Source organism: Pteropus medius, unplaced genomic scaffold, assembly GCF_902729225.1.
Source record: "Pteropus medius unplaced genomic scaffold, Ma_sr-lr_union100, whole genome shotgun sequence".
In the NCBI taxonomy this organism is placed as follows: domain Eukaryota; kingdom Metazoa; phylum Chordata; class Mammalia; order Chiroptera; family Pteropodidae; genus Pteropus; species Pteropus medius.
The window spans coordinates 7589566-7610138 of NW_024355008.1; the positions used below are offsets into that span (position 1 = coordinate 7589566).

The window sequence follows — 20573 nt, forward strand, 5'->3', positions numbered from 1 at the left end:
GAAGATGCTTTTAGCATAAAGGAATTGGATTAGATGTTCCCTAACTCTCCTTCTAGCTCTAATATTCTATGATTCCACAACTGTGAGAAAATAAACATCTACCCTACTGGCTTCTGCTGTGATTGTGTTCTTCAGGGAGACCTTCCACACCACATTATTCCATCTTTCTCAAATGCAATTGGTGATTAAGCTGGCTAGAGATCAGTTGCTGGAAGGAAGAAACACTGAAAGGGAGGCAACTGCCAGCTGAAACTAGCAGGGGGACTTGGAAGAGCTGCTTAAATGGTATAAGTACCTGAGGAGCCTTTGAGGGCTGGAGGCAAATTCCAGCCCTATCCTTTTTTCTTTCCTAGAGGTTATTCATATTGGAGGGTTTTTAGCCAACCATCCTAAGAACGTTCAATTCGTTTTCAGAGAAAAAGGAAAGCATCTTTTTCAGCTTCACCTCCGCTCCGTTCTCAGAACGGCCACACTTCAACCTGCTCACGGTGGATACCCCAGAGCCCCGAGTCGATTTCGATGGCCCCTGGAGACTTGCAGGATACAGACAAGGGCTTTGTCATCAGCTTCTCCAGACAATTTTCTCCCTCTTCTCTTTCATCCTCCTCACTGGGAGATATGTCTTCTGTCTGCCCAAATTCTTTCCACCCAAGAAGTGGCTCTGTGCCAGTGAGGTTGTTTGCTGTGTGGAGAGCTGGCAAACCGCTTTGAGAGTGAACTGATAGTAATATATTTAAAATGTGAGCATTTATCAGAAGCAGCAGATGGAGGAAGCAGAGTGGAGCTCCCAGAACCAAGGGCAGGGAGTATTTCACTCAAGTGTGAAGCACACACCAACTAGACTCAGCTGGCACCAGCTCATGAAACCAGTGAAAAAAAGACCACCTTTGTGCTGAGTTCGGGAGGTCACAGCATTCCCTGACCGAGAGTCCTCAGTGCTTCAAAGACTGCATTCACTCTGGGGTGGGAAGAAAATCCTTCCACAGTAGCTTTCCTTAACATTTTGGACTTTCCAAAAGCTTAGTGATTTTAATTAAAATTCCGAAGTTCAGAACAAATGGAAATAGAGACCATTTCATTTACGTAGGTGTGCATTAATTCATTCAACAAATATTTGTTATATGCCTCAGACATGCCAGGAGCTGTGGAATACTCTGGGACAAATATATATGTTGTAATTCTTAAACATTAGAACTATGAAAAATATTGTTTAATTTTTTTACCATCATCCCCACGACCCATCCCTAAAAGTGCAAATATAGTCAAGATCTATTCTATTTACTATTTGAATTAAAGAAGTATATTTTTTAGTGGTACATTTCCTCAGAGTACAAGTACCACACTCAATAGATTAGTGGGGAAAAAAACAATAATATTAATTTCAAGTTGCCTGTTTGACAAGAGTAATATGACAATGACAATGCTTTTAGAAGGCTGATTTTTTTTTTCCCCCAACAATAAACTCCTTTATAACATGAGCTAAGATAGGAGGGAAGAGGGTTTATTTGCCTTTCCCAGCCTTGATTTTCCTCACACGGAACTCCAGCTCCTTACCCTCTACCACTCTGCCATCTGCTCTGCCACACTGGCCTGGTCATGAAGCGATGCATGCGAGAAGCTTTCCCTGCTCGAGCTGCTCTTCTAGAAGACTGCTAATTTGGGCATTCTTTTTTCCTTTCATCACATTTCTTCCAAATTTTCTTTGATCATTTTTTGTTTAAAATCTCTTCCTTCTCAGGAGTCTGCTTGGCCCCCTTCTTGCGGCCCAGAGGCAGTGCATGGAGGGGCTCGGACCACTTCCTGCGGTGAGCTGTCGATATGCACAGTCCCTTTCTCTACTAGGGTCTTGGTGCGGACCAGTTCGCTGTTGGATGCGTTGTAGACAACACTAATGATCCTTCTTTTGCGCATACAACACTCGGAGCCCCAGGAGAAGTTCCCCACGTCCAGCCTCAAGGCACGGTACTTCTTGTTGCCCCCCTTGCACACAGGGCAGTGCGTGTGCGGTGGGGGCTAATCTAAGTGTTGGCAGCAGAGCGTCCCAGCTCGTATTTTTGCTTCTCGTGATAGGGCTTTCTCTTGTCCCGGGTCTCACCGCACTTGTGCCAGTTGTCCAGAGAGATGCCCATGGCTCAGTCAGTGCTGGCTGGAAAGAGACGAGAAGGCCGATTTTAACAGTTGACCTAAGGTGTAGCAGGGCTCCAAGTCATGCAACAGAGGGCCGAAAGTTTACCCATACAGTGAAACTTTGAGAGAATGGCTGCCTTCTGTTTTATCTTTTTTCCCTTTTTTTAAAAAGGGGTTTTGAAAAGTGCCCTCAATGAACAAATCACATATTTCTTCATACTACCTTTATATAAAAGTCCCAAAACGTGAACTTTTGCACTGTTACAGTGTGGAAGATATGATCCCCAATCCCCTGGTCAGAATTCATCACTCCTTTCCTAGGTGCCATCAGGAAGGTATAACATTAGATTTAAATATACCAAGTTATGTACTTTGTTCTTTCTCATGATGCACCATGAATTCCTCAAAGGAATTGTGCAACTCAGTGCCTGACAAAAATGGCACTGAATAAATACATTGAAAGAAAGAAAAAAGACCGTGCAGAAATACTTGCAGTTGTAAAGAAGTAAAAAAAAAAATAAAAAAGATTACCAAATGTTGTTCATATTTATCATGTCATCTTCAGGGTAAAGCAGATATATTAGAAAACATTCTGTTGTTACGGGTGGCAATATCTCTAAGCTACAAGCTCTGAGTAGTTTATTTATTATTTTTAAGTCATTTATTCAACTGAACATTTACTCAGTTTCATACTGTGCAATTCCCTGGGTGATAGGAAGGTGATTAAGAGACGGTCCTGCTCTGCAAACCTGCCCTCTTGCACTACAAGGCTGGGCCGGAAGTATGTTCAGGGGAGATAAGAGAGCACCTTGGAAGGAAAGAGCCAGGGAAGCACTGGGAATGGAGAAGGTGGCGGTGTAAACTGAGGCTTGAAGGAAGTATTAACTGGATCGGGTAGACCAGCAGTCCTCAGCAGGAGAGGCATTGCCCCCTCTGTGAGTCTGGAAATCTTAGGGGGCATTACTGGTGATCACTGATGGGAAGATGGCTCTGGCATCTAGTGGATGGAAGCCAGAGATGCTAGCTGTCCTGCTATGCACGATTTAGTCCTATATAACAATCCTGCATCCAACATGACATTTGAGTGTCCCCCCCAGACATTCATATAGGTAAAAATCTGGTTATTATAATGAGCTGAGCCCCAAACCCAACTCCCGTTACATATAAACACAAAGCTTTGCATGCTTTGCACAGTTTTATTATTATTATTATTATTAAAAACTACATTTTCTAGGAATACAACTCCCTTGTGAGCCAAAGGAAGATTGTGTTTGCTCTCTCTGGACCTTTGCCGAGAGTAGTTCACCATCTTGAAAAGTCATGTCACTGACTGTCTTGTTGCTCGTGGTATTTGTGTCACCAATACAATACACCTGAATCAGTCTTCATTTATATCTGTCATTCCCCAGTGAGTCTAGATATACATTTCATCAGTTTGTCATGTCTTTGAGAGTAGCTGCCTCAAAGCATTTACATACAGAAATACATATTTTATTTTATATTATTTGCCTTTTTTATTACTACAGTTGAAGTATTATATTGGATTTTTTAAATTATGAGGGTAGATATGTTATCCATGACATTTATTTCAAGATAGTAAAGGGCAGGTTAGTTTTTTTAATACATGAAATGGGGGCATTGGATCTCTAAGGCTGAGAACCAGTGAGATGGGTGAAGTAGTTGGAAAGAGCATTCTAGGCAGTACAGCAGGTCCTCAAATAATATCGTTTCATTATATCATTGATGAGATGCCATAGGAATTTAACTCTTGTTTATATCAACTGGCCTATGGTAAAAGTGGCTTCTTTACACGTTGTTCTGCTTAAAGTTGCAGAAATTACCAGTGACATTAAGTGAGGACTTACTATACTCTAAAATTTTAATGTGTATGAGAATCATGTGAGGATCTTGTTAAAATGTGGATTCTGATTCAGTAAGTCTGGAGTGAGGCCTGAGAGCCTGAATTTCTAACAAGCTCCCAGGCGATGCTGATGTTGCTGGTCCATGTACCACTCTTTGAGTAACAAAGTTCTAGACAAAGGGAATTGCATGTACGAAGGTCTGGAAGCTTGGGAGAGTTTTTCTGGGAAACAACTGGTTCCTTGGTACAATCGAACACAAAGTGCGAAGTGTTGTGTGGTAAGAGATGAGATTAGAGAGGAATGCAGAGTCAGAGCAGGCCGTACCTTGTCCATCTTGTTTGAACTTTCCTTTTACAAAACAGAGTGCCCTGGAAGAATTTTAAATGGAGATGTGTGATGTTAGATCTCTTGGCCACTGTGTGGGATAGCTGTGCTGGATGCAGGGAGTTCAGTGAGGAGGCTTTTAGGGAAAATCATAATTTTTTAAACATCATTTATGCATAAAATTTTTAATAAAAAGTGGGTTTCACAATGAATTTCCTCCTCTCCCATAATCCCCACCATTGCTATTAGGGTTAATTGTTTAAATTTAGTTTATTGGGAGTCAATATTTAATTTAAAAATTTAATTTTTATTGGGGTTTAATAATAAATTTTAATAACTACCAATGACACTTAAGTGTAGATAAATATAATTTTAACATAATTAATTTTAAAATAAAATGTACTGGAAAAAATTACTCTATACGCAACCCGACACTTTGACCAAATTTTAATTCTTCCTTGATTCTCTTCATATTGTTCTTGTCTGTGGCTTTCTTTCCTTTTTTTTTTCTCTCTATTATTTCTTAAGTAGAGTTTAAGAGAAATAAGATGGACCACAACAAAGTGGGGGGAATTAACACTAACTTAAGAAAAGCAAATAAAATATGCTTACTTTTAACACTGGAAGATATAAAAATATCAACAAATAAGCATATTTCAGTTTGAACGTTAAATTCCATTTTTCTGTAGCATGTGTTTAACTTTATTACAGATTAATAAGTATTTAAAACATCTTGAATGCTGTCAGTTCTGGCTTTTGTGATTCAGAAGAAGTTCTGAAATGGGACACACACACACACACACACACACACACACACACTCTTATCCCTAAAACCACTGTGTTAAAATCTTCAGGGAACAGTTATTCAGATAACCTCAAGTAATGTAAGTTTATTGTAAGACCATGTTTCTCAAATGCAAGTGGTCATATCTCAGAAGATTGTGTGAGTTATCTCCCATGAGTTATGGGAAACAACTGGAAAAAAAATGTGGCATATCTCCCCAAGTTGTTAATTTTAATCAATGGATTAAACAATTTTTATATGAAAATTAATACAGATCTTTTAAAGAGGAAAATGCAAATTTCTCGTGAAATTTAAAAAACAAAAGTAACTTGAGGCTGCAAAGAAATGTTGAGCTTGTGATCAGCTGCTTGCGCCAGGTCCCAGACTGCTAGTGTACACATTCTTTTCTTTGCTTAAGTAGAAAAGTCAAGGAAGTATTGTGTAGGATTTATATAGAAATAAGGACAGCAAATAGCCAGAGCTACACAACAGTTAATGCTGGAGATAAGAATGTTGTTCAAAGAACAGAGTTAGCTAAAATAAATCCAAGATGGCTCTGGGATATGAATTGTCTTGACATCACCTCAGCAGTTGAATGCTTTATCCGCTACACTAAGATAGTTCTGGCAAGGGTCTGCATGCCTGCTTCAACAGTACTTTCTCCCACCAGCCAACCACCCTTACCACTGCTTTATATATCTTTTGTTTTCTACTTCGTTATAGCTCTTGCCTACTGTAATTTCAGTATATCCAGTGGTCTTTCATAACCTCTACAGCCTACTTTCTTTTAAGGTATCTTTTGCTTCTGCTCCATTTTTCAAATATCCAAACCAATTTGTATATTAAATGTAAATCTTTCCAAAAGGGGGAACATAATTCCTTTAATTAATCACCATTATTCCTATTTTGACATGGATTTTTTTTTTGCCAAGCTGCCTCACAGAGCACCGGCTAGCCTACGTCTTGTTTGCCCTCAAGTTCATTCCCTCTTCTGGTGAGGTTAGCTATTGTCCTGTCAGTGGAGTAACATCATTTGAGGATTAGAATTATGTCAGTTTAAGGATTCACCTTGTCAGTTTTCCTTGGCAAGAAAAGCGTGTCATGGGCATTCTGACTCTTGCCTTCTCCAAAAACGTTCCTCTAACAGATGCGAGGAACCAATTCCTTTGGATAGGTAAACAACTGATATAACCAGATAAGGGTCTGAAAAGCTTTTATTGAAACCAAAATTCTGGGTAAACTTATAAAGAAATTTAAAGAATGGAATCTTTCAATGGACCATATATGTAATGTAGGTATCCTTTCTTATTTGTTTTCCTTTTTCTTAAAAAAAAGTTTTGTATTTCAGTTATAGTGGGTTGAGTTAAACTTACATCATCACTGTTATTGGTTCATGCAAGGCCTCCTTTGACTGATTTATCGATTAATTGGAATTCTCTCTACAGTATCTTTGATGGTTATTTTAACCTACGGCTGGAACTCACTATCTCTAAAGGAAACAGCCTAGACCTATATAGAACCCTCTACTTCTTAGATAATTTTTTCTCACATTATATCAAAAATAAGTTTCCTGTATTTTACCTCAGTGTATTTAAGTCTTTTCTGTGGAACCATACAGACAAAATAAATCCTTCCTCAAGTCAATAGCCTTTCAATCCCATAAAGTCAGCTATTCATATGACATATGAATCTTTACTTTTCTATGAAAAACATATTCTATTCCTTAATTAAGTCTTCATATAATATAAGTTTAAGACACTTTACTACCTAGTCACCTTTGTTTGGACACATTCTCACTTGACCATGTCTTTTTTTAAAAAATACGTATTTAAATATTTAAAAATAGATGTGCTCTGCCAATGAAAAATGTGATGGGTATAACCTTGTGTCTCCCTTCCTTAATTTCAGTTTCTATTAACACATCCTAAAGTTTGTATTAATTTTTAAAAATAATACCACAGTTTTGGCTTCCATTGAACTTTAAACCTTTTTCAAGTGAACTGCTGTCAGTCCAGAGCTTTCCTACCTTGTATTTAAGTAGTTGATTCTTTGAACTTAGATGCAGAACTTAACATTTAACCCTATTAAGTTGTATATTGTTAATTTCATTCTATCCTTGTCCTTTGTCAAGGTCTTTTTCAAGTTTGATTCTTGAATATGCTTTTATCAGCTTTTCCTTCAACTTTCAGTCATCTTCAAATCTGATAGGTAAAATTTATATTGGAATTCACCTAATTTGCTGACTAGCATGCTTAAGATTTTAGGACAGACGACAGAGAACTTTGGTATGATTCTCGAACTTTAAAGTAAAAAAAAATTATCTGGGTTATTTGTTAAACGTGCAGATTTCTAAGTCTTGTTTCCAGAAATTTTGATTTAGTAAGTATGGGCTAGGACTCCGGGAAGGTGAATTTTTAACAAGCACATGTGATTCTGATGTTTCTGGTTCTAGGTCACACTTTAGAAATATCATTTGAAATTTTCTTTAAGTCTACACATTACTACATAGTAATGTGTTCATTAATTCTAATTGGGTTGTCATCTAGCCCAGTGCTGGACATACGATTTAATATTCAATAAATGAGTAAAAGGTAAAGGAATGAGGGATGGGAAGGAAAGCTCAGCTAATAACCCAGCTTATATTTCTCCATTTTAATCACAATACAATCGACTTTTTTGAATACCTTGTTTATAAGTAAGTTATATTATATCTTTGATGTTCCCCACAGGGAAAGCTGTATTTTGTGTGACCTAGTCTTCATGAGCATATGTTGTCTCCCAGTGATTGCTGCTTTCCTTTCTAAGTGCTCCCAGATTACGTGTTTAATTCCTCTGTCTAGAATTTCATTCAGAATCAAAGGGTGTTTTATATTAAAACCCAGAGATCTCCTTCTATCAATTCTTGCTCGACTGATTAAAAATTAGGATGTAGTTTAGGTGTATGACTTATTTGGCCCCTTTAGGGCACATTGTTGTCTTTTCTGTTTTAATATGTTTACAGATAAATAAGAACCCAAGTGCCAGATACTTCAACCAGGAGAGATTTGTTTCTTTCTTCCTGTATTTATAGTTTTGAAAACTTTCAAAATTTACAGAAAGACTCAAGGAAAAATGAAGTGTTCTTTACCTAGATCTACAATTATTAGCATCTTGGCATACTTGTTTTTCATATCTAGCTACGCCCCCTCCCCCCCCAACTAATCAGTCGCCATATTTCTCTTTTAGTCTAGAACAATTTCTCTACCCTGTTTTCTGCCTTTCAGGGTGGGCATCTGAATTCTCTGAGCACATTTCTTGTTTTTGTTTGTTTGGTATTTTTAGTTTGGGCTTTTGAATCACATAATTTTACATGTTCAAAATGTAAAATAAAATTAAAGAAGACTAAAAAATATAAAACTTTAAAATTTGTTCCTATAAGGAAATTGAGGCAGAACATCACAGTGTTCACAACAAATTTTAAGGAATCCGATTCTGAGTAGAGGAGAGAGGGACAGAAGGCTGAGTGGGATCATCTTAGAATGCTGTGAAAACTAAGGAAGTTTCAGTGAGGACGTTAGGGGAATTCTCCAGACAAAATTAACTATCAGATCAGTCCCCAACTTCTCAGGAAGAGACCTGCCTAAATATCTCTGCCAAAACAAATGCAGCAATTTCAGATCCCTGCCCCTAGAATTGCTGGAGGAGTCCTGAGAGGTGACTCACAGCTTCCATACCAGAGTCACCCCCACCCTCCGCTTTCTCCAGGCGGACCTGATCTGATTGATTACAGGAGTATCAAGACCAAAGGCATTCTCCCCAACTCAGGACAGATCTGGAGGGTCCCCACTGAGGCTGCGTCAAGACTTAATCAGAGCTCAGCCTCTCCCTCTTCTCAATACTACTTCTACCTTTAGCTATACCTGATGCTGATTTTAGGAATGTTCCCTAATAAATCACCAGTGCGCCCACCTCCAAACACTGCTCCAAGCTCTTATTGTCTATAAACATCTATAATTCTCACAACACTATAAGGTAGGTGCTGTTAGCATCTACATTTTATATGTGAAGAAACTGAGGCACAGAGAGTGACTAAGTAACTGCCCAAAGGTACTCACGTGGCTGGGAAGTGGCAAGGCTTGGCTTGAACAGGCATCTGAGGTCCCCGCCGCCCATGATCTGCTACACTTGGCTATCCTCTGTGACACAGAGATCGCTCTTAGCACACATTTTCCTACTTCTACCACATCTTCAAGGTGCTTTTCTAAGCAAAGATGTAGAAAAACTTCCTGAAGATTGAGTATGGGAGGGGATTTGTCCTGACTGTGTAAGGAAGCTTGGTTAAAGTAGTTCTAACCCGAATCCTTGTTCTTCCCTCGGGCTTTAACCCTAACTGGGGAGTTTGCATCACCCTCTAAGAGGATTCCCCAGAGCTCAGTTTTCCTCTGGTGACACTATACACCCACCACTCCCACTCTTGCAAAAGGACGCGCGCGCGCGCACACACACACACACACACACACACAATGAGAGATAAATGCACACATACACAATGAGAGATAAATGGGCTTCTCTTCCCTAAGAGGTAGTTCTTGTTCTGACCTATTTGAGTACACATTCAGAGCTTTTACAATGTAGTTTAACCATCCTATTTAGCACTTATGCAAATCTGCTGTTCTTTCAACAAGCTCTTTAAGGTGTGACTTATTTAACCATCTTCATAAATCTACAAGGCCAAAATAGCCACTTCTATAGGAGGACTGAAGGAAATATCAAGACTACTGGTGCAATTTACAGTTGAGAAATCGTTCCACTCTTGTGAATTTTTCAGGCCAAACAGTAGGATGATCAACTGTCCCGGTTTTCCCTGGGGCTGGAAGGGTTCTCAGAATGTGACACTTTTGTTGCTATAACTGGGAAAGTCCCAGGCAAACTGAGAGAATTAATCACCCTATAATGGACATTTTATGATCCAGCAAGGTTATGTTACAGGAAATGGCTGCTCTTCTATTGTAGATACTTCCTATTATCTCAAAAAATATTTATATTTTATTATTAAACTACAAAATGTAGAAACCATGGAAGAAAATAAAAGAGAAACTAAAAGCCACATATAAACTCATAATACAGAGACCTCCATTTAAGCCTTTTGACATCTTCCATGAGTTTTTCTGTGTGTGTGTGTGTGTGTGTGTGTATGTGTGCATGTGTGTATGCATATATTTTACAAATCTAAAATTGTGCGGTACGAACGATTAATCCTGATTTTCACTTAGCACGAGCATTCTCCCATTTCAGTAAATACTCTTTGAAAACACCATTGCTAATCGCTGCATAATATTCATTGAGGATCCTTTATTTAATCATTCTCTTATTGTTTAACACTTAGGCTCATTTTTGCCGTTAAAGATAATGTTGCTGTGAACATTTTTGGATTTTTAATAATTTCTTTTGGAAAGGTTTCCAGGACCTTATTGGGTGAAAAGTTATGGGTGTAGTTAAAACTACTGAATTCTATTTCCAAAATGCTTCTACAAAATGTTGTACGTCAGCGGTGTTTATGCCCGCTTCTCTGAACTCCTGCCAATACTTAGCCTTTTTTCAATCTTCTCGATGTTATAGTTAAAAAAGGTTTAGATTAAACAAAAACCTAAATGATCTGCATTTTTTTGTTTACAAATGAAGTTAAAACCTCTTTCATATCTTTCTCATTTGAACTTTCATATAAATTTTGTTCATATGTTTTCCCAGATTTTATATTCAGTTTATCTTGCTTCTTAGTTTATACGAACTCTTTACCAACTCACTAGAATAACTCTTTTTTAGGTCATATTTTTAATGTAGGGAGGAGTCAAGAGAATTAAAATGTTAATCAAGCTACATTCAGAGACTGCAATATGCCATCAGCCCTGCAGCCAGGCCAGCAGGATGCCTGCACAACAAAGGAAGATTTCTGCTGGGATTGCTAACAACCCATTTCCCACACCTGTGTAGGGGAAATGGAAACAAAAGGGTTTTTAAGTGGTGCCCTACACAAATAAAATCATTCATTTTCTGTGGCTGAAACCATGAGCAACATATGGATTAAAGGCTGGGAACTGCCAGCAGGCCTTTCGGGCTACACACTCTTCCCCTTCCTCACTGTATGTCCATATCAAAAGAAATGGGAACTAAAGAAATGACATATAAACTGAATTCCTTGAACACTCAGGGTTCCTCTCACTCTCTGCTTCAGAGAGGAGACCACATTCAGTCTGTGGGGTGTTACCCCTTTTCTAATAAACTTTCCCTTTGACTCTAACTTTGGCACGTGTGTTGTATTCTTTCTACATTCTCCACCAATGGCCCTTCTTCTCTCAGTGCAGGGCTTGGTCTCACCCCACTCAGGGAAATTTGCCCTGTCCTGCATCACTCTGTTTCATATAATTTTCTTTTTTTATCTTCAAATATTTTTCTTGATCTATTGTTGAATTGATATTTTAAAAATACTGATCCTTAAAAATCTTAGATGTTTTATGATCTTTAAGCAGTATAATAAACTCTGCACACACACAAAACAATTAGGAGAGGCCTATGTTTTATTTTTAAAGTCTTTTTTTTTCACTTTTAAATCATCAGACTTAAAATTTTTGTAATATTTGAAAAGAATATATGTAACATCTATGTAATTTCAAAGAAAATGGTAAAACAAAATCACAGGAATCTACCACCCAACCCAAGAACTAAAACATTCCAACTACTCTGTGTTCCTTCCTGAGATGGCTAATTTTATGTATCACCTGGACTGCACCATGGGGTGCCCAGGTTAAATGTTATTTCTGGATGTGTCTGCAAAAATGTTTCTGGATGAGCTTAGCATTTAAATCGGTGAACTGACTTAGAAAAGTAGACTGAAGAAAAAGCAGAGGAAGAAAAAATTCACTTTTTTTGCTTCCTGCCTGCCTACTTGAGCTGGGACATTGGTCTTCTCCTGCCCTTGGACTGGGATTTAGACCAGTGGCTTTCCTGGTTGTCACATGCTTGGAATTATACCACTGGCATTTCTGGGTCCCCAGGTTGTAGATGGCAGATCACGGGACTTCCTAACCTTCATAATCACATGAGTCAATTCCTAATAATAAATCTCTCCTATACATATACTGTTGGTTCTGTTTCTATGCAGAACCCTGACTAATTCACCCCCCAACCTCAGATACTTGCCTTTCCCAAGATGCAGCCACCATCCTGCTTTTGCCATTATCATTCCTTTGCTTTAAAAAAAAAATGGCGTTATCTTGTATATGTTTGTGCCTCTAAATATATGTTTAGTTTTCATATTTTGAGCTTTATAAAAATGTATTCTTTTTTAATTTCATCTTCCCACTCTTGCTTTTTTTCATTAAGTACTATATATCAGATATATCCATATTTTATGTGAACATATAATTGATTCATTTTTCACCCCCGGATAATATTTCATTTAATGAACATATAAATATATTTAAAATGTATACATATACATATGTGTATATATGTGGGAATGGAATTGCTAGATTTAAGTATATATGTAGGTTCAATTTTACAAGCTATTGCTAAATTGTTTTCCTGAGTGGTTGTACTAATTATATTCCCAACTGCAGAGTATAAGATTCTTGTTGCTTGACTTCCTTGCCAATACTTTGATATTTTCAAGTATTGAAATCTGGTAGCCATTTTTCACTTAGAAGATTTGCACTAACTTTTGAGGCTTATTTGTCCAAGTTCTGAAAGACTGAAAAGTAGTTCTCAAAAACAGATCAGACCTTTTTTGATTTGGGCTTCTAATTTCTTCTTGAGGTCAGTCACTTTGGCATGGTGGCTTTCCAATAAAACACTTAACAAGCTGTTTGTAACATGTCTTGCTGAGCCTAACATTCAGTCCTTCGAAGAAGAGGCCGCACCAGCCTGGACAAGTGAACAGCAGACTGAATTAGAAATTAGGAAGATTGGGCTCTCTTGCAGCCTTGCGGGGCATGCACATAAGTCACGTCACCTCCCAGGCATCCCATCTGCTCACTAGGCATAATAGAGCTGACCTTCCTCCCTACCCTGCAGTGAGATTGAAATCCTGTTGTGGAGCACTTTGAAATCTTTGGATGAAAAGCTTGACAGAAGTGCCAAGTGTGATTGTTACCAGTGCCAACAACACTATAAGACAGCATAAAAATAGGAAGCAAAGAAAATTTCATTTCACAAAAGCTTCAGTGAGCAAATTGGCTGGTCAGAATGTCATTCCCTGTTTTTGGTTCACATAGACATTGGCTTTTATAAAATTTTAAAAATAAATAAATAAATGTACACATTTTTGCCTTTGCTAGGCAAAAACCCTTTGATCATCACCATTTCTGTGACATTAGATGAGCCACTGATGCAAAAGGGAGATTGATACCTTAGGAGACTCTGAAATCAGTTCTTTGGAGTTACCCCCCAAATCTTATCTCCTATTACAAGGCACTGAGGCCATAAAGTCTGAGGGGATATTACAAGTTGACACTTAGGAAGGGTCTAAGCTTTGGCATTGCTACAACGTAGGAACCAAGACACTTTCAGCTAAAACAAAGACCCAGCCTCACTTGGATGCTCTCAGATCCTTACTGTAGTTAACATGAGAACAGGAAGCTGCAGATGTATGAACTCATAGGGGACTTTTATCACGACTGATATATTAGGAACCCCAAAATAAGGTGAGTCATGCCGATTAATGTGAAGGTTCATTCTAAAAATAACTGTATTTTGATAGCTTATACCCATCTTGGTATAATGCTGTGAGTTGTGAAGAGCTGTAATCACCTTAGCTTATGAATCTAATGGGCTGTAGAGATAGTTCTAAATCATACAAAAGACATTTTAAACCTGAACTTGCCACCTGATATGACACTCAAAGAATTTAGAATAGGAGTTTTGGATTCTTTTGCCATGTATTTACCATCCAAGTTTTTTATACTAGAGTTTAAAAAAGTCAGCCCCCTATAGGTGGGTTGATTGCTTCATCCCACAGAGAAGTTGAGAAAGTGAAAGGTAAGGAGATGTGCCCATGGATGTAAAGGAGGATGTGAGTGACACGAGTCCACCCACAGCAACTGTTCCATGAAGTTATGAATCATATTATAATCAACTCCTAATTTCTATCCAGGAAGGCAAAACTACTGAGCACTATTGACACGTTTTGTTCAGAAGTTTGAGAGGGACTTTATAGTGTTTTGTGGAATAATTTGAATTCTAATTGGCATAATTAAATTACTTCCCTAGAATTTGGCATGATGTGACTCCAGAAGGAATACTCTTCATTAGCAAATATTCCTGAGGAAAAAATGTCCACTGTAGTATCCAGTCACATGGCGATCTCTATTTATTCTATTCAATGACCCCATGAGACTGGTCATTCACACTGAATTTTCAATTGCTTTACTAAAGAAATTAGTTGAAAAGTGAAAATCCAACCTGCTGATAGTTTTTTTTATCTGCCCACACCTAATAATTGGTTTGACTCATTTTTTTTCTTTAAATTGACAGATTATTTACATTTCTGTAAATTACAATGCTGCTGGCAGCTCTCTTTCTTTCTTAAAAAATTTTTCGAGGTTAGAATTGTCCATAGTCAAGCTAAAATTCTGTTCCTATCTTCAAAATTCTCATTTGTATAATATAAATTTCTAATCATGGCAGGAAGGTGGATGACTGTGCAGTCTTGAAATAACACATTGATGAAGATAATGGAACACCATAAGGAAATGATAGCATGTTAAGTGAAAAAAACGTGAAGTTGTATCCATACCGTGATTTTAAGTACATGCATTATGCATATATGAACACAGACTGCAAAAGGAATATGGGGAAAGGAAACAGATGGTTGGTTAAAATGGTGGAATTATGAGTCCCCCCTCCTTTTTTTTTAAGTTTTTCATTAACACTCTTACAATATTGTTTGTGTAATAACCACAGTTGTAAATGTATTTGGTTAGGGGCAAAAGATAGACCAAGCAACTGATAAAGTGTAAGTTTTAAGTCCCCACACTTGTATGGGCTCTGAGCACTCTGAGTTGCTAAGAGTTGTAGAGTGTTCCAGGTAGAGAGAGGAGCTGAGTCACAATCAGAAACATTTCTATGCCAGAATTTCTGGTAAATCATTTGAAGAGATCTCAGAAGAAAGAGACCTAATTCACTAGTGCTCCTGTAATTTGTCATGATCTATTTCCTCATTCTAAGTATATATTCACTTTCATGCCTAATTTTGTATTTGTAAATTTGCATTCTTTTTCTTAAAAACGGCTCCCATTATTGTATAGTCTTCACACCTCACAAAACATGAAGGTCCCTTTGATGAGGTGGGTCATCAGAACACCAATGGAGTAATATGAAGGGTGAAATCTACCACTGAATCCCATCCCTGACTTTTCCTAAGAACCACTGCATAAGAATCGGACAAACTGCTGTTGTGCTCCGTGCTTCACATATCACCACACTCCTGATTTCACTTCTGTCTCAAAATACCAATTCAGAATCTCAGGAGTAGAAACTTTACCTGAGGGTGGTGTTTGGTTCTCCTCTTCAAGGCTTCTGGTCCTGGGCTCCAAGGCCTTCCCTGAGGCAACCCATCAGGAAGAGTTTTCCTTGTCTTGAATCAAAACCTATCTCTGTTGGCATTGCTCTATGCAAAGGAGCTCAGCAGAACAAGCCTAACCTTTAGTTGATAGTGGCAGAGGCAAGTAAAAAGGAAGTCACTCGGGCTGTTTCTCTACTTCTATATTAGGTGTGGTGTGAGGGGTTTTAATCAAGTATTTAATTTAATCTTCACAGTAACTCTCTGAGGTAGGTATTTATTATTATTATTATTATTATTTATTATTATCATCATTATCATTATCTAGAGTCACCGGATTTAACAAATAACCTAGGGAATGCCCGGTTACACTGGAATTTCAGATAAAAACAAGTAATTTTTAATATAAATGCCCCCCCCCAAATTTGTGAAATTAATTTGTAATTGGAGAAGATCAACCTTATTATTATGCCTATTTTGGAGCAGAGGAAACCAAAACTCAGAATCTAGCAGGTAACAGCTGGAATTCAAGGCCAGGTCTGTGACCTAAAGCTCGGTTTTTTCCTTCGATATATGATACATTCATATCATGTTTTTCTTTGACCAAAGCAAAATGTGGAATTACTTTGTCCCTAGAGAAGAACTACCAAAGTTATTGAAACAAACGAAAACCCCCCAAATAAACAAAAAAACAAATATTCTCTCAGCTAAGAAAATAACATCCCTAGGAAACTACTGGTCTATTTATTTCACACTGTGAGCCGAATTCCTGGTGAGAACCTAGCAAGAGCTTTACCCTGGAGTGAACACAGGAGGTGTGAGGTGACCCCAAGAAAGAAACTAAAACAGTGGGCTGAAAGCCCCTTTCCTTCAAGTAGCTGTTTTCAAAGGCCTCCTTTGTCATGGCAATGATGGGGAAGGGGAGGCTGGGACCTTGATGCATGCCTTTCCACCTGGGTGTCACTGGAACCTGATGTCCTAATCATATTTCCCTGTCACCTCTCAGCACTGATTTACTTTCTCCTCCCATTCTACATGCTGCAGAACTAATTGCCTGCCTAATTGCCAAAACTAATTGCTGTGACATTCATTGTTCATCTGCTCTCTTCTCTGGCTTGAGCTCAGGCAGGTGGCTCACGCAAAGGCAAGGATGGAATTATTCCTGGGTTGCTGCGGGGACGGAGTATTTCAGAATGATGTCTCAGCCATTATTTTTCTCATGGAGGTGGACCAAAGAACCAGCTTTCTCACCCCAGAGAGGATAGTAACTCTTGGCAGAGGTTTAGCTTCTTCTGGCTTGAGATGGGATTGCTTTGATGGTTTTGAGTCCCTTCAGTTGTACATCTCAGGAAGTCACTCTCTCCCATTTAGAGATTAGAATTAGATTTGCTGATTAAAAAAACTAGAACCCAGAGATGTAAGCCTGCTTCTCCCTGGCCACAGAGCTTATTAGTGGTAGAGCTGGATCTGTTGCTTGGATTTCCCAATTTGTAACCCAAGATGATTTATACTGCACTACAATGCAATTGTTGCAGTTGCGCTAATTACTCTGTTACATTTCCTTGTAAAATTTTATTAAAACACTGTCAAGTAGTATGTTCTTCTTGGTAGATAGAATAATAATCATTAATATTTATTGAATTGTTATGAATATCAAGCTCTTTCCATGCATTACCTACCTCGCTTAATCCTCAACAACAGCAGCATGGGTAGGTGCTGTCAATATCCTTATTTTATACATGGGAAAACTGAGGTAGAGGGAGGTTAATACCTTGCCTGGGTTTGATGCCGGAGCCCATCCTCTGGCCACCACGAGGTCATGTGAGGAATCTCGCAGACCACTTCTGAATTCTGATACATAAAAGGACTTCCGAAGATAGATTGAAAGTTGGAGTTGGAGCATCTTGAAACTAATCAACCTGATTATGCAAATTATTATGTAAATTAATGTTGTTGAACCAGGAGTCATGTCATTCCCTTTTCTTCCTAGTGCTGAGATAAACACAAATGGATAGTAATCTTAGCTTGGGATAAACTCATTCAGGAAGAATTCCTGGGACTTATCAGGCAGTGGAAAAAGACAAGGAGTGCATTGGGAGTGAGAGGCTTGAAGTTGGGTTCTGGATCTGCCACTAGCCAGCCATGTGATCTTGACTGCCTCAGTTTCTTCTTCTGTGAAAGGAGGGGATTAGATGTCATGGTCTTGAGGATCACTGTCATTCTATGCACCTCAGATGGCACGTCCAAGATGGAGGCACACAGTGGCAAAGGCTTGTAGTGACCTTCAGGACAGCTCTCCAATGGCTGTAAATAAAAGTCTTATTGTTTGTGTCTTGATCTTTTCCCCTCTCAGTGACAGGAAGAATAATAAAAGCAGTGGCACTATTGTGTGAAATAAGGGTGTTTTCATCCAGAAGAAAACTAGGGCATACATATAATTAAACCATTTGAAAACGGAGAAAATAATTTGTAATTCATTGAACAGGATAGGAAAAGTGAATTATGATATGGGAGAAGAACTAAGGGTTAAAAAATGAAGATTAAAAAAAGTTTTGGAATTTTATTTGCTAGAAAAAGAAGCATTATAAAATGATTAAGGTACAGAAAGAAAGAACTATTTCAAATGATTTAAAAAAGGAAGGCCCAGACACAATTAGAAGAATATCAGGGGGTGGGGGCAGAAATTAATTTTATCTGAGGGGGAATAAAAGCTGTCTTCATGAAAAACAGAAATTTTGAAATATTGTCATTAATTGCCTCTTAATTCTTCTGGGTAATTTTATGAGGCCTTTGTAAACTTTCAAATTCGAAATGCTTGTTTGAAAGAAGGATGGTAAGGCATGAATAAAAAATTTTAATTTTCATGGTATGGATTTTATGGTAGAAACTTCCATGGAAGAGGTACCATGGAAGCCTCTGGAGGAGAAGACAAAATTTGGGGCCCCAGTTTGTTCCTTCCTGCTATGTGACCTTGGGCAAGTCCCATCTCCTTTCAGGGCCTTAGGGTCCTCTTATCTGCATGAAGTCAGTTGGCTTGAATGCCTGTGAAACCCTATTCTATATATTTGTATTTCTTAATATAGAAGATGGTCAAACAAACAAACAAACAAACATTTTATAGTCAGTGGTCTATTGGCCACTAGACATTAGGGTAAAACCCAGAAAATAATTATTTTTGAAATTATCAGTGTTGAGTTTAGCAAAAATCTTCATTAGAGTGATTCTAGAGCAGTCTGACTTGTTCTCATGCTAAAGAAGTGAATTCAGGCTCTTCTTCCTCCTTTGTTTCCTTTTTGTTCATGGGCGTGTGCATATTTTGGGGCAAAACCACAGAGGCAAGCCATTTGAGAAAGCACTTGCATAAGTCAATGTGGCAGTGACCACATTTCCTCTAAGAGTATCCTTGCTGCGCTGCTCTGTGTTGGGCATACAGTGTGTTCAGCATGGCCACCGTGAGCCAAATTAGGGCTTCGGCTGCAGTCTGGGAGTGACATGCAGAGTGACTGCCTTATGCTGGGAAGCAGAGCCTTTATCTATCAAAAAGAAATACTTACTGCAGAAGATTCACTGAAGACTGAAAATAAAAGTTGAGGACTCTGGGCTATTCTACCACCAACCTTCACTGTTATTCTAGGGCAGGATACACCTGTTGGATAACAATGCCGGAAGCAAACCAAAGAAGCCACAACTGTAAACACTGACGGGAAGAGATAATAAGCCACTGAAAGCATTCTGAGGCAGAGGGGCTGGGATGCAGGGGTGGTCAGGGGATTGGGAAGATGGGAGTGCCTGGGCCCAGTCACCTAGTGCCTCCTCTCATTTCAGATATATAACCTAAGATCTGCATGGGAAAGGGGGGTGGAGGGGTGGCAGGTGGGCGTGACGGGAAAGGGAAGCATGGGGAAAGAGAGGGGAAAGAGCATTATAACCATGACAGGATATTAAGCAACTGAAATATTTAATTACTACAAAATGTGCTGAAGCTTTGTCTATAGCCATATTTTCCCAACTACAGGTTGTGGCTCAGCAGTTGGTTGTGAAATTAGCAGGGGTTCTTAACCTAGGCTTCATGGACATGGCACCCTGTCCCCCCAGAGGCCCAAGGATGGAACTGTATTTTAATATAATCCTATGAATTTTGTTTTATCCATTTAAAAATATCTCTCCAAGAAGGGATCCATAAGCTTCACCACACTGAATAGAAATGGCACTGAAAATAAAAAAAGTTAAAAATTCATAGGTTAAGATCAGCATTAAAAAATGTTACTATGATGGAGTCGATTAAAAAGAAATATAAAAAAAAATGAGCTTCACATGTAATAAGGGTTAAGTATTGTTTTGTGAAACTTTTGTTTCAGATGTACAAATATGTGTGTACAAGTACATGTGTGTGTATATATTTATACATATGTGTATTTATTTCTAACAATAGAGCATGGTCAAAAAATTCGATAAACACTGATCTTTCTATAGACTTCTAGACATTAGAGTAAAACTAAAAACTTCCATTAAAAAAATTATGGGTGTAGAATATGGTGAAATATTCATCTTTTGGACCGGATGGGAGGATTCTGTTTTTATGCAGAACTTTGACATTGTGTACTTTGCATAGCTACATTCTAGCCAGCCTCTTGATGGATGGTGACCAGCTGGCCTTGGCCATAGCCGTCACGGACGGCTACATCCCTTTCCGCTTTGTTGAGGCCTGACTTAATTGAAGTGGAGAAACCTCTCAGAGACACATACTGATTCCTATGGCTATAAGGCCCCAGGAAGTGTTAGAAGCAGTGGCCTTGTTTCCTGAGAGGTGTGTCTTCCTGTTATTTCAGAAAGTTTGTTCCTTTCCGCCAAAACAACAAAGCCATTTGAAGAAACAGAGAGATCCTCTCCTACTGAAAATGCTAGTAAAAAAAAATTAAAAAAAAAAAAGCAAAAGTGAAGA

General features: G+C 38.4%; 1 pseudogene; it reads right to left on the reverse strand.

Moving 5' to 3' along the window:
• Positions 1–1501: 1501 nt before the first annotated feature.
• On the reverse strand, positions 1502–10145 carry LOC120598150 (40S ribosomal protein S8-like; annotated as a pseudogene).
• Positions 10146–20573: the final 10428 nt, after the last annotated feature.